We start from the raw sequence: 12,445 nt of genomic DNA on the forward strand, positions 1-12,445 counted from the left end.
AGCATGATGTAGTTGAGGTAGTACTAGGAGCTAAATTATAGAGCTTGGAGTTTCATGATTGGATCATACTCTATCTATTCTCTATTTCTAAAGTGAAGTGGATAGCAATGGGGCAAGATTCTTTTAACTAGTTAACAGTATCAAGAAGATTAGGCGAGGAATATAATAATAATGAGCAAAAGCTAGAAGGTGTGCGATGATATTGTGGACTATCTAATTAGGCAGAGAAGAGAAGTTAGTAAGTAGTAAGTAGAATAAAAGTCAATCTAAGGGATCAAATAGGTATGATGAGAGGAAAAAATTATAGATAATGACACATAGGCTTTAGGTTAGACTTTTGAGATAGTGAGAAGGTAGTTAGAGGTTCGTTATGAATGTCAGGCAAACGTCTTTAGTGTGATCAACAGAATCACTTTGCAGTGAAGCAATAGCACGGAACAACGATAGCGGTAGAACGAAAAGTGACAAGTCTGGGTGGTTATAAATCACTAGAAAGTTCAAGCATCAAATTAATGACCATAGATAAGGGTGGAATTAATGTTGGAAGAATCTATTAGTAAGAGAAATCTTTCAGGAATCAACAAAAGTTAAGGGCACAATATAAACGATGATAGATACGAATCATAGGTCGAGTATAATTAAAGTTAATAAATTATAAAATATTACGTCAGGAAGGATAATGGTACGGTAAAGTGTTCATGCAGATGATACCTTATAGGTAGAGCACAATTGTGCTAGGAGATGATGAAATTTTAAGAGAAAGACCAAGAAACATAAGTTAAACGTTATTATATGACGATCGGGCGTAGTTGAATATAAGAGGATATTTTTCTTTCTTTTCAAGTTTAGCTTGTGCTTTTGGTTCTAGAAGGTTATATAAGGAACAGAGACTGAGTCAAGGAGACCTAGTTATTTGAGAGTTTGGTAGGCACCAATTAATACACAATTTCCTGATATGAGAATAACAGTAAGTGCATATTTAGTGTTGAGTATGAAAGGACGATCAGAATAGTGACAGGAGTCAAATTGAGTTAGCTACTAAGGCTTGCAACTGTTTTAAACTATGAGCTGGAGAGAATACTAATTGTGAATGAGATTGTTGCTAATAGGAAAAGTTGAGGCTGAAGTTTGGAAAGCTATGGGCAGTATATGTGATTATATTAAGGAGAATGAACACGTGAAGTATCTTGTTTGGAATTGAGGCATGACACATATTTTCCACAGCCGTGTTAGTTCAGATGGAACTTATAGTTTATGGGGCTCCTATCCATCCAAAATGAGCAATTTCCTACTAAGGCTGGTAGGGAATGATAATATTCTGATAGTTAAGTTGAAAAAAAAAATAATAAAAAATAAAATAAGGGGGGATACAAAAAGAATTTTCTATGGTTAATTATAAGTGTTACAAAAGGTGAAAGAATGTGCTGGTAGGAGTAAATCGTAAGGTTAGAATTCCCGAACTAATAGAACTTGTAATCAAGATAAGACTAAGAAATAAAATAAAAGTTAAAGTTGATGATATGATGGACATCCTTGAAGGATAAAGTATAAGAATGAGAGAAAACAAAGGTTAAAGAATAAGTATAGTAGGTTGGAAAGATATCAACAATAGTAGAAACAGGAAAAGGAAGTGGATAAGATCCAAAGGACAGGAAGAAAGCTCGGTAAAGCTAGTTTTAATGATGAGGATAAGAAGGAATAGGTATGCTAGGAACACACTAAGAGATGTTTAAAACAAGTTATTATGAGATGATAGATTAAAGGAGTAGTAGAGCCTCGATCTAAATGCCAATGTGTCAGAAGTAGGCCACATACTAAGAAGCTATAGGAAAAAGTCTAGATATTCTCATTCCAGAGGAGGAGTGAGAATGGATAAAGTTGCATGGATTGAGTTGTCAAAGAATATAAACACTTTTGTTACCTAGAAAAAGAGACCCAGTTCACTTTCCAATGTTGATAAATGATAAGCTTGGCCCTTGGAGGAGACTCTACCTGACTAGTTACATAAGATGGATAGAGGTTGGTCTAAGTACCTTAGTAATGACACAAAAGAGATTAAAAATTTGAAGTATCATGGGAGTGAGAAGATTTATAGGTATTGACCACTGAGGTCATAAGAAGAGTGAAGATCTTGAACAAGATGCCTGGTTTAGGTGCTACAGGAAAGCTACTCATAGGATACCATGGAATAAGGAACATAAGTTATGTCATTGGGGAAAACAGAGATTATTAAAACAAAGGAATGATGACTGAAGTCACCAAGAGACCTATTAGGGCGCAATAAAAGTGAGGTAAGTACCAAAGTTGATTGAAGTTATGAAACATCAAGTCTAGAACAGTGAGGTATAGCGAATACTTGAAATGTCAGAAAAATAGTCAATGAATAGTTATAAGATAAAAGCCCTCTAGAAGGAGATGATGATAAATAGGACACTATAGTAGAATCAGAGAGCGGTAGAATGTCATATATAATATACGAAGAGTTTGAAGAACAAATATTTTACTAATCTCTGCATAGCTGAACGAGTAATGATTGTACCTGTTCTAATAATCTTCTTTTCCTCATTTCTTTGTTTATTCAAAAATTCGAGGATGAATTTTTCTTAAGGGGGGAAGAATGTAATAACTAGGAAAAAAAAAATATGACTTGACTGTTGGCGTGTGACAGTGGGTTTCCACTGTCACTGCCAACATTTAAAAAAAAAAAAAAAATGGGATTCAAAAAAAAAAAACGGGAGAAGGACCCCCCATTTTTCCCTTTTCTCCTCTCCTTCCCTCTCTTCTTCTTCTTCCTTTCTCCGGTGACTGGCCGGCGACCTCCCGAGCAGCTCTCCACCCGGCCGGCGACCCTCCGGCGACGGCCAGAACCACCAGAAACGGCGGCAAGAGAGGGAGAAGAGAGAGAAAACGCGTGCCTGATGGGCGGCGGCTTTCGTAGCGATTCGGCTTCATCCGACGTCGATCGAGCGATTCAGGTGGCGTTTGTAAGCTAGTTCTAGAGCTTTCTTTTGATACTAATTTTGCAGCAAATGGAGGTCGGATGAGTGAGATATGGAGGAGAGAAGTTTCGGGTTTTTCAAGCTTTTTCGTCAGATCTACGACAATCCGACCGTTGGATCGACGATCCGAGACCACATATGGACTGAGGAAGAGGAGAGGAACATGGTGGTATGATCAGATCCGGCAAATGTCGCGGCGATGGTGGCCGCCACCGTCTTGTGATGGTTTGTAACTCGGTGGGCTATGGGGATAATTCAACTTCCAGAGGCTTCCTCATAAATTTTTAGAATTTTTGAGACACAGATAAACTTCGGGTAAGACAATTTTTATTATTTCTCTGTCTATGAAGCATAAATACAGTGTTTCTTAAACAGGAAAAATTGGAGAAAAATTCTAAGAAAAATATATGATGAAAGTAAAATTATTTAGAGATATTCTATGGTGTTTGTTGAATTTTTGAGTGATTGTAGAATATTTTTGAAAAATATATATGGATTTTAGTTAGATTTTTAGCATATGGGCATATAAGATTATTTGAAATTTAGATAATTAAATTTTATATAATTGGTTGAAGCTTGAGGATGGAGGTTTAAATATGTGAATATTTAATTGGGTTGAATTAAGAATATGTTAGATGTTGGAAACTTATGGAATCGAGCAAAATCCTTGAATAAAATATTCATGGGTGATTAGAAAATTTCAATTCATTTTGCAATAGCCTTATAATATTATTAAGGACCGCGGGGTAAAATTTTAGAATTTTTAGAGCTTGTTTGAGTGGATTTTTGAAAAATGTCAATTATAGGGATTAAAATGTAATTTTTAAGATTTTGAGTATTGTCTGATTTGGAGGGCCCAGGAGGGGTCATGTGATATTGATGAGATGTGATTGTGGAAATTGAGAATTTAGAAGTGTTATTTGAGCTTTTTGCAGGTTGGGTAGGTCCCAGGTATAGGGGAAATTCTGCCGGATTTCCGGCATGAATTAGGCTGTCTATTGCCTCTTTAGAGTTTTATCTTAACTCAGTACTAATAAATTTATAATTTAATTATTAGGTGATCGAGGTCAGCTATTTTTCTGCATCCAGCAGCCACAATAGTCATCGGTGTACTGTGAGTAAAATATTAATTTTAATTGTAATTTCGATATTATTATATGTTCAGGCATGCCCATGCATCACTTATATGTATGTATCTCAGTAGTTAAACTCTAGGCACGTTTTATGTTGCATTCATAACTGTGAAAGTGCCATGTGTGTTGTTGTGGTAATTTGGAGCAGTGTGCGTGCGTTGGTGTGCGTGTGATGTGGTGTGGACTATGGATAGGACGGGTAGACACGGCTTGAGATCTTCGCTGGGACCCGGTCCTTCGGGGTAGACACGGCTTGAGTTCTTCGCTGGGACCCCGATTTGGTATATTAAGCGAAAGTCCGACTTGAGTTCTTCACTGGCACCAGGTTGGATTTAAGAGAGCTGTATAGGGGATCAGCTCCCATATATTATGATTGATATTACCGGGTGTGTGAGTGCTCCAAATTACCTTTTTGTTGTTATGATGTGAAAATATTGCTGATGTTGCATTTCACTCTATAGGGTGCATTAGCTTTAGATAGTTATAGAGATTATGGTTAAAATTGATATTTTACTCTCTGAGTCGAACGCTCACTCCTGTTCAATATTTTTCCAGGCCACAGGAGGAGTTATTTTACAAAGCAACCTATTTTCTTCCTCGCAGGTTTAACGTCGATTATTTAATTGTTTTACTATCTTTTCTAAATTTAAAATCTAGAACTCCGCATGTGTTAGAAATAGTGTGGGCCTTGTTAGAAATTGTGTTAATTTAAATTTTTGAGATTAATAAATGAAGATTTGTGTGGTTTTTAAACAGTTTGTAAATGAGGTACTTGAGGTTGGTAGGCTCCTAATTTTAGTTTTCTGAAAATTTCTGGGCTAAGTCGGCCTGAAATAAAATTATAACAGTTTGATTTAGATTATTTTATATGCATATTGGGCCTAAATTATGGGCTTGGTTATGAATTTGAGGAATAGTTAGGCTTACTACGGGCCTCGGGGGCTTTAGGCTGGCCCAGGTCCTAATGCCGGTCCGGCCCATAAGTTGGGTCGTGACACAAACTACGTATGTATATCTACGTATCTGTATCCATATCCAGTCATGAAGGAGTTATATATATATATATATATATATATATATATATATATATATATATATATATCCAATTTTAATTTAATTATAAAGAAATTACTTTAATTTAAAAGTTTAAATTTATAAATGAAGATCATAATAATAATTTAATATCTTTAATGCATTTTTATTTATGAATATCCATTAAATTTAAAATGTGAATAATTAAATGCGCACGGTATAAAAAATGGTTTCAATCATTAATTAGAAAAAGGCTAGAAATTTTATCTAGCTATTTCAACATCTATATATATATATAAAGCAGAATGGTGTTCTTCTGGTGCTGTCACATAAGATTGTAAAATGATTATATTTATGCTATGTAGCAATATTTAAAACAATCAAGTTTTTTCCTGTATTCAACATAAGATTTTAATATTATTATATTTATGCCAAGTGACAATATTAAATTGAATTTATTACTAACATTTTTTTTCCTTGCCATATATGCTAATTATATTAAATTGATATTTATTAAATTTTATATAGTATTTATAGAATATTAATTTTTCATAATTTTAATCTTTAATTTTAATTTAATATCCTATATAATTATAATATATAATTGCTATTTAATTTTTAAGTTATAATCCAAATTTAACTTTTTATTATATATATATATATATATATATATATATATAAAGTAGACAGGTTTTCTCTTGAAGGTATCACATGGGATTCTAAAATAATTATATTTATGTCACATGGCACTATTTAAAGTAGTCAAAATTTTTTCTATGCTAAATAGTAATGCCAAATGCAATATTAAATTAAATTTATTGTTAGCAATATTTTCTCCTTCCCATATATGTCAATTATATTAAATTAAATTTATTGCTGGTAATTTTTTTCCTTACTTCATTTGTCAATTTTATTGATAGTAAATTTTTTCCATTTTTTAATTTTAAAGTAATAATCTAAATATTATTTTTTTACTGTCTAAATACATATAAAAAGGATATTTAATATGACTAAATACACATATTTTCTTTTTTATCAATATTAAAATTTAATTTCTTGAGTACAAGAAATTAAGAGAATAATATTCTATTCTCTGTGATCTAAATTTTATCATTTGTGAATTATAATGATTCTTCAAACTTGAAGTTAGGCAAAGAAGTCACTGTAAGTCACGTGTCTTTATTTGGAGGTTATACCACAAACACATCATTAGATCAATACTACAACTTCAAATTTACAAATCAAACACTAGAAAGATCTATCATAAGATTCACTTTAATAAATAAAAATATCTCCTATAGTATTAAAAGGAAAAACAAATAAATAAATAAAAGCAATTTTTGTTTAACTAATATTAGAATAGAATGATCATGTTCTTGCAAAATAATAAGCCCAAAAAAATAATCTTCTTAGTAATAAATGTTTTTCATATTCTTTAAAAATAAAGTTGAAATATTTTTCTTTTTAGAGAAATTAAGTAGAAAATCAAAAATTCAAACAATAAACAGAACACAGAACCAAGTGTAACCAAGTCAAATGAAATAAAATTATAGCAAAATTACCATAAAGAGTGGTAGAAGAAGTGAGAATCTATAAAGAATCACAAGGGGATTGTAATTTTAAAGGAAAATACTAATAAAATGAAGGAGAATAAGAAAAGAATGGCCACTACAAAAAAGACTCTGCTTTGGACACATAATCTTTTCAGTATTTTTCTAAAGAGTTGAAATATATAAATATTATATAACTTCTAAATTTAAATATTTTTTATTTTAAAAAAAAAAATGAAAGGTCAACATTAAATTTTATTTATATTTCCTAAATAGTTTTAATTAAATTTAATTTTCTTTAAAATATATGTTTTAAATTAGAATTAAGAATCAAGGATATTTGAATATTTGTGAGAAATTAATAATTTATTTTTTTAAAAGATGTCTAATTTTTAAAGGTTATTTAAAAAAAGATCGAAATTAAAATTTATCTATATTTCCTAAATAGTTGTAATATATAATTATTATATAATCTAATTTTCTAAATATAATTCTTAATTAATATGATATTCTAAATTTAAATAATGAAAAATTATTAATTACTATAATTAAGTTTAATTTCCTTTAAAATATATGTTTAAAATTAGAACCAAGAATCATGAGATATTTAAAGTTTTTTAGAAATTAATGATAAAATTTTTTATTAAGTTTAATTTTCTTTAAAATATATGCTTTAAATTAAAATTAGAAATTAGGGATATTTAAATTCTTGTGAAAAATTAAAAATTGAAATTTTAAATGTAATTAATCTTTAATAAAAAAAAATGAAAAGTTAACATTAAATTTTATTTATATTTTCTAAATAGTTTTAATTAAATTTAATTTTCTTTAAAATGTTTACTCTAAATTAGGACTAAGATTCTCGGTGACTAAGATATATATATATATATATATATATATATATAAAATGAATTATGAAAAAATGAAATGAAATGAAATAAAAATTTATTTTCATAATTATGGCAAATAGAAAATTTATATCAATATTTAATTTTATTTTTTTATATTTTTTATAGTATATTAATAAATAATTAATATTTATAATAATAAATAATTAATATTATTACTTTGGTTAATATTAATTATGTTATATTGTTTTATTATCATTTAAAAAAATTAATTAATGATACAATTTTTTTAAATTATGATAAAGTTATTAATTCCATAATTATGCGTATATAAGTTACAAACTATTTACTTAATTATTACTTTAATATTGTAATAAGTAGTTATTATTATTATTATTATTTAGAAACACCAATTTAATTAGATATAGGGAAAACTCTTTATTATATATATATATATATATATATATATATATATATATATATATATATATATATATATAAAGAGAGAGAGAGAGGTTATATTTAATAATTATATTAATTAATCTAATTAATTATTACCATTAATTATTTTTACTATTACCATTATCATCACAATTTTTATGGTTAATTAATTAAAAATATTAGACATATTTTTAATAATTTTATAAATTTCTCATTTAATGATTCTTAAAATTTTAATTATTTCATTTAATTATAAAAATTTAAGAATTATATATATCTTAAAATTAATAAAATAATTTAAAATTATGCTATGAAAGTAGTCACATGGAATTAAATACTTTGCTTTCTTTCTCTCCCTCTTTTATATATTTAATAATTTTTAATTTACTTTAATATTATTTTATTTTTATTTATCTTATTTTAGTATTCATTTAATAAAGACATATTTTTAATTGTATATTGAATGCTATATAAAATGAATTGTGGAAAAATGAAATGAAATAAAAATTTATTTTCATAGTTATGATAAACAATAATTTTATATTAATATTCAATTTTTATTATTTTTTTGATATTTTTTATAGTATATTAATAAATAATTAATATTATTAATTTAGTAATATTAATCATGTTATGTTATATTATTTTATTATTATTTAAAAAAATTAATTAATAATACAATTTCTATAAATTATGATTAAGTTATTAATTCCCTAATTATGTATATGTAAGTTACAAATTATATAATTATTACATTTTAGTATTATAATAAGTAGCTATTATTATTATTATTATTATTATTATTATTAAAAATATCTAAAAAAGCTTAATTTAATTAAAAGTAAGAAAAATTAGGAGTTAATCATATGAATTTATTAATTATACTGAATAAATACACATATACTAATTTATGTATATTCCATATTCGCTTTTTGATAAAGAGGTTGTTCAGATTTTATAAAATAAATTCAAGAAGATATAGAATTTTAAATTTGTCACATTTATAGCAAGTAGTAATTTTAAATTAAATTTATTGATAATAATTTTTCTATATTTCTTAAACAATTGTAATATATAATTATTATATAGTTTTATTTTTAAATATGATTCTTAATTATTTTGATATTTCAAATTTAAATAATAAAAAAATATTAATTACTAAATATAATTATCATTCATTACAAGTTTCCTACTTTTTAATTTAAAAAGTCAATGGCAGTTACTTTAAAGGAAAGTGAAATATTTTTTAACACATTAATAATTTGACAATTTAAGACATTTAATTTTAAAATTCAACTAATATTATAATGATTATCCAATTATTGCTATAACTAAAAGTTTAATTTTTTTAAAATATCTGCTCTAAATTACAATTAAGTATATTTAAATTTTTATAAGAAATTAATGATTAATTTTTTTAAACATGTTGAATTATTAAAGGTAATAACCATCCATTAATTTTTAATTTTTTAAAAGAGAAAAGTCAACATTAAGTATTTTCTGTATTTTTTAAATAGATGTAATATAATTACTGAATATAATTATCACATGTTATTATATTCCTAATTTTTAATTTAAAAAGTCAATTACAATAAAATCAAGACTCATATTTACTTTAAAGAAAAATTAATATTTAAAAGTTTTTTCTCTTTTTTTATGTATTTAATAAATTTTAATTTACTTTAATTTTATTTTATTTTTATTATTTTAAAATAATTTTATTATTATTATTATTATTATTATATATGAAGAATAATTTATGGCTATTAAAAAAAATTTATAACTATTAAATTCATTGATTTGAAAGTAATTGTTAACTTATTTGATTAAAATTTATTATTATTATTTTAAAATTTTAATATTTTAAATAGTAATATTTAAATTATTTTAACTGAAAAATAATATATATATATATGGGTATTCCACTAGTTTATGTATATTTCATATTCGCTTGCTGACGAAGATGTTATTCAGATTTTATAAAACAAATTCAAAAAAATATAGAATTTTGAATTTATCACATTCATAGCAAGTAGTAATTTTTAATTAAATTTATTGATAATAATTTTTCTCTATTTCTTAAATAGTTGTAATATATAATTATTATATAATTTTATTTTTAAATATGATTCTTAATTATTTTAATCTTTCAAATTTAAATAATAGAAAAAGTATTGATTACTAAATATAATTGTCAATCATGATAATTTTTCTATTTTTAATTTAAAAAGTTATTGGTAGTTACTTTAAAAGAAAGTGAAATATTTTTGAATACATTTACTGTAATTAAATTTAATATTTAATTACTAATAATTTAGCAATTCAAGACATTTAATTTTAAAATTCAACTAATATTATAATGATTATCCAATTATTACTACAACTAAAAGTTTAATTTCTTTTAAAATATCTGTTCTAAATTACAATCAAGTATATTTGAATTTTTGTGAGAAATTAATGATTAATTTTTTTTAAAACATATCGAATTATTAAAGGTAATATCTATCCATTAATTTTTAATTTTTTAAAAGAGAAAAGTCAACATTAAGTATTTTTTGTATTTTTTAAATAGATATAATATAATTACTAAATATAATTATTACATGTTATTATATTTTTAATTTTTAATTTAAAAAATTAATTACAATAAAATCAAAACTCATATTTATTTTAAAGAAAAATTAATATTTAAAAGTTTTTTCTCTTCCTTTTACGAATTTACGGTGCATAACACGGGTATTCCGCTAGTTTTTTTATATTTCCCAGCTCTCTAAATCATTTTTCCTTAATTTTACTTCATTTGTGAAGCTGTAATGCTAGTTTAAACCCGAAGTTGATAACTTTTAATGTTATAGTGCAATTTATAGTTTAAATTTTTTATCTGTCTATAGAAAGGTCATTTTATTTTATTTTTAATTAAACTTTCTAATTTTTAATTATAAACTATTCAGATCAAGTAGATGAATTTAATGTAATAGACAATACTACTGCATCCCAAGGTAATAAACTCAGAAAATATTTATGAGAATTGCTAATTAATGTATTTTTGAATATTAATTCATTTTAATTAAATTCAATTGAGTTATACCATCTTTAACTTAAGAATTTTGTGTTCACTTTATTAATTTTTTAATATTTTAATTAATTTGTATAGTGTAATAAATATTAAATTTAATAACATTAATTTTAACATCAATAAATGTTTGATATTAAAAATGATAATTAAATAATATTACATTGCTAAATACTTGCTATTAATTCTCACATAAATATCTAATTTTTTTATCTTTTATAATCTACTTTTTTTTTTTGTATAAATTGATCATTAACTTTTAATTTGAGTTTTTTTTAGTAACCTTCTAATCTCTAAAAATTTGAAATAAAATATTACAAACACTCATTTTTACATTTAAGTGATGCATTGATTTTTAAAAGAATAATTAATCACGATTATTTTTAGCAAATTCTTATTAAATTGGAAATTTGGACTTCAACTTTGAAATTAATTTTGATTTTTAGAAATTTATTATAATAAAAAAATTATTTTATTGATGGGCTTTGAGCTTCCTCATGAACTTTGTATTGAACTTTGGAGCCTTAATTATCTTTGACGAGCCCACAATGTGAGCGGACATACATGTCGGGGAAAACCCAAAAAATAATAAGAAAGGGCTACCAAATAATCATGTAATGAAATATTGGATTTTTATTCAATTGTTACTATAAAAATAACTTTTTTTTTAAAGGAAATTACTTTTAAGGAAGCCTCTCACTCAAACACAACCCCGACCCAACCCCACCCCACCTCCCCACAAACCCACCCCCAACCCCCCCACCCCCACCCCGCCCCGCCCAACGCTAAATGTCTTCTTCTTTTCCTGTTATTAATCTTCTTTATACATTGAACTACCCCACCATCTTCTTTCTCCTATATCAACAAACAAAAATTCCCATTTTTTTCTCATCTTCAAATCTTTCTTGTTCTCTGATCTCTCTCAATTTCAATAGAAATGATGGTCTCCACTTTTACACCAGAGGAGGTGTATCTTTCTTCTGCAATCTTTATTTTGTATGCCTGTACCTTCTCTGGGTGGTTCTGGAATCTCCTTGGAGCAACAATGCATCAACTTGGTTGCCTCAAGATTGTTGCTTTCCTTCACTTGCAGAAAGAATATCATCTGTGCTTGAGTCTAATTGTATTGCAAATATCAGAGAATGAAAAATTCTCCTTCGTGGTGTTTCTTGAAAATAAAGAAGAAATTGGAAACTGGAAGCAATTTTGATCAATTAATATTTGAAAATCGTCTCAGATCTTAGTGAGGATAGAATGCATATGTAAGTATAGGATTTAATTTCAAGATATTCGCTCATGTAGCTTTTGTATTCAGATTCAGCAGGCACAAATTGACATTCAAGAGAGTTTGTTTTAATTACTGCAACTT

At 25.9% G+C, this 12,445-nt stretch overlaps 1 long non-coding RNA gene across 1 annotated transcript; it reads left to right on the top strand.

Moving 5' to 3' along the window:
• Window positions 1-3,234: 3,234 nt before the first annotated feature.
• On the top strand, window positions 3,235-4,814 carry LOC131180957 (uncharacterized). The gene is made up of 3 exons (XR_009149615.1): window positions 3,235-3,314; window positions 4,057-4,113; window positions 4,688-4,814. It is a non-coding gene; the product is annotated as an uncharacterized LOC131180957 (long non-coding RNA).
• The last annotated feature ends 7,631 nt before the right edge of the window (window positions 4,815-12,445 follow it).

This window comes from Hevea brasiliensis, chromosome 6, assembly GCF_030052815.1.
Source record: "Hevea brasiliensis isolate MT/VB/25A 57/8 chromosome 6, ASM3005281v1, whole genome shotgun sequence".
Classification (NCBI taxonomy): Eukaryota; Viridiplantae; Streptophyta; class Magnoliopsida; order Malpighiales; family Euphorbiaceae; genus Hevea; species Hevea brasiliensis.